Raw genomic sequence first — 3,680 nt, forward strand, 5'->3', positions numbered from 1 at the left:
AGTGTTCGTCAATAGAACCATGTCTGAATCGGTGCACTCGACCATTGGTACTTGACCCTGGACTATATATATCATCACCTACCCTGCGCTATGAAAACATTAGCTTGACCATGATTATCGGGGTTTCTTAGCTAGGTTGGTTAAATTAATTTTGATTAAAAGAAAAAGAAAATTACCTTTTGATTCAAGAACCGTCGCTTAATTAGGAACAATAAGATACATCGCTTATCTCCTCCTCTCTCTCATCTCTATCTCTATCTCTCTCCCCACTTCCTGAAATCAGTCGATTTCGATTCCAAAATGTCGTGATTGATCTCTTCTCCTGGGATGATCTCCTCGTCGTCGTCTTTGATCGTCTCGAGGGATAGGGATTGGGTTCGATCACGGTACGTCACCGTCTTCTCCTCCTCGCCGCCGTCCTTGTTCTGATCCAAAAGCTCCTTCATCGGAACGCTAACCTCTCCGACGGGCTTATCGCCGGCGATGGTACGATCAGCCACGATCTCGATGACTAAGGTGAGGCTTTAACTTAGTTAGTAAAGAGATATTCTGCAAATCTTATTGATAGTTTCGTGTTGTGGCTTTTGTAAATCTTATTGATGGTTTCGACAGAACCGAGCCTTCACATGGAGGTAGAGGGAGCAGATGAGTTCAGGGAAGAGTATGCTTGCCCCTTCTGCTCAGACTATTTTTGATATCGTCTCTCTCTGCTGCCACATAGACGAAGATCATCCCATGGACACTATCAATGGGGTAAACATCTCTTCAATATTATTCTGCAATATCAAAAATCTAATAAATGTCTCATCACGTGGTTCTTGTTGGGGATGGATTTACACCCTCTCAAGGCCCATTAGACATTGAACTAGACCCATATTGCTAGGAAACCCTAAACATATCTTTCTATAAATAAGGAACTACCTCCTTCTTAGAAAAGGGGATCTCTTCTCTCATTTTACACATTAAACACTTCATACAAAGAGTTTATTGATTCTTAGATTTATTTACACTTGTAATCATACATGTAATATAATCTTTAATCAATAAATTCTTTTTGATGTTCATTTTCCATTTGATTTCTATGTTGATTTCTCTTTAGCCTCAAGAATTTAAGAAATCTATTTCTTAAATTCTTTATTGTATGAATCCGACAAACACACCATTTTCGGTTCAAACAGTTGGCGCTAGAAGGAGGGGGTCCAAAGAGAACAATCTTCGTAGCATATCAAACTTGGAAAATCCAAAATTGCTTTCTTCAACGAAGATGAAAGCTTCGCTTTCGATGTACCCACCAACGAGACCAAGACTCTCAGCTCACCGTCGGGTCCTTCGGCTCACGGAGATGGCTCGGAGCGGCGATGGCGATCTCGATGATTGAGTCTCTTTTCTCGATGAAGCTTCTGAGATTGCTCTTCTCGGACTGATCAAGGTCAAGCGATTGTAGCGAAGAACACGAGCAGAGAAAGCCTTGGAAGCTTCATCGGGATCTCGATCTCGTGGCCACAGGAGAGGGACGATGACATAGATCAACAACGCCGGAGCCGATACTTTCTGGTACGAAACGTTGAAAGGACGATCAGAACCGTTATGATGCGCTTGCGACGAAGGTCAAGTCTTCGCTCGATCCGTTAGCTCCTTGCAAGTTCTCCCATCCGGTTTGGATCAAGACTTCGATGCTCTCATCTCCTATGCGTCTTCTTCTCGTCAAAGCTCGAGGCTTGAACTCACAAGAACCATCTCGTCACAAGCTTGATACGCAAAAGCTCGCCACCATCTCAGACAAGAGCGAACCTTTGAGGGTTCTGCAAAGAAACGTGTACAGTTTCAATTACAAGAAGAGAAGGCACCAGTGCAGAGGAAGAGAAAGCAAGCCTTTGCATAGCCACTAAAGCTGAGACCTTTGAGTTACTGATGATGTCAGTGATGAACGTGATGACTACGTTGAGATCTCCCCAGCGTCCTAATGGCCGAAGCAGTGCGGCCTCTAACTGATGCAGCCAAGCGGTTCCTTGCCTCGTGCTTTGAGGATATTACCAAGTTTCGGGAGGAGGTTATAGCCCCACCGCTGGCTGGAATCAAAACGATAGCATCAAGCGATGATCTCCAGATGAGTTTCATTTGCCTCCAGGCTCGTGGTCGGTGAGGACACCTTCGTAGACTCTGTCAACTAGGCAGAGGTGGTACGATAAGGAAATCCCATCACGCCTCTCGACCTTGCCAACGAAGATCACGAACTCGTCAACTTCGAAGCTTTGTCCATCTCCTCTCACTGATCTTGGCATGATGAGTTTGAAGGTCAACATCACCTTACCTTCTCCTCTAACGTTCGCCAAGCCTGTCGCTACCAATATGAACCTCTCGTCGAAATGCAAAGAAGGCGCGACCTCTCTATTGTTCTTACACAAAAAAAAAATGGAGAGGATGGGATTGAGATTCTCGTCATCTTACCTCACGTGCAACCACTCCATCTTCTCCACCGAAAAGATAAGTTCTTGTCTTGAATTATCACATATTTTTAATAACTTTTAAATTAATGCTACGGTAAACATTGTGGTATTAATATAAATTATTAAACAATTTTGAGCAGTTCATTCTCATACAATCTTTATGAGATGACTCATGTCATCACTTTATTTTTGGTAACCTATGATACTAATAATTAACGATTATCATGTCATCATGTGCAACTCACTACCGTTAAGTGAAAACAAGTTCAACATAGCTTGCTTATTAATTATGCAACAGTTGGTTATTTCTTTTGGTTTATATTGATCTAATCATGATCATGCTTTTCGTGAACCAGAACCAAAGAGAAAAACATAGCCAACAAGCGCTCACCACCGTCATATCATCATGCTTCGAAAGACGGTTCTCAGCTTCGAGCTTGTTGAAAGCAGTACAAGCAGCATAAGCCGACACATTTCTCAGCATCATCATAGCCTAACGAGCATACACACTAACTACTTGTTCGGCACACACGATCTCAACACGAGACTTCGGGTCGGCAATAGTTCGGTAAACATGAATTTTAGGCACGAGTTTAAATTGAACTTGCTTTTTTTTTTTAGGCACGAGTTTGCAGTCGACTCGCTTATTGTTAGACACGAGTTTACAAAACTCGTCTTTGGCTAGGCATGAGTTTACAGAAGCTCTCCTTCCACTAGGCACGAGCTCTCAGTAAACTCGCCTCTGTCTTAGCACGAGTCAAGTAAACTCGTCTTTCGCTAAGCACGAGTTTAAAGCAAACTCGCTTCTTACTAAGCACAAGTTCGAAATAAACTCACCTAAACCGTTATAGGCATGAATGTGTCGAGTTCATTGTCTAATAAACCCTATTCGTGAACTTCGCAGAGATCGATTCCATCTCTCTCAACGAACTTGGGGGGACTTACTGTTGGGGATGGATTTACACCCTCTCAAGGCCCATTAGACATTGAACTAGGCCCATATTGCTAGGAAACCCTAGACATCTCTTTCTATAAATAAGAAACTACCTCCTTCTTAGAAAGGATATATTCTCTCATTTTACACATTAAACACTTCATACAAAGAGCTTATTGATTCTTAGATTTATTTAGACTTGTAATCATACATGTAATATAATCTCTAATCAATAAATTCTTTTTGATGCTAAATTTTTCATTTGATTTCTATGTTGATTTCTCTTTAGCCTCAAGAAT

The sequence above is a fragment of the Brassica oleracea genome, chromosome C6 (genome assembly GCF_000695525.1).
Source record: "Brassica oleracea var. oleracea cultivar TO1000 chromosome C6, BOL, whole genome shotgun sequence".
In the NCBI taxonomy this organism is placed as follows: domain Eukaryota; kingdom Viridiplantae; phylum Streptophyta; class Magnoliopsida; order Brassicales; family Brassicaceae; genus Brassica; species Brassica oleracea.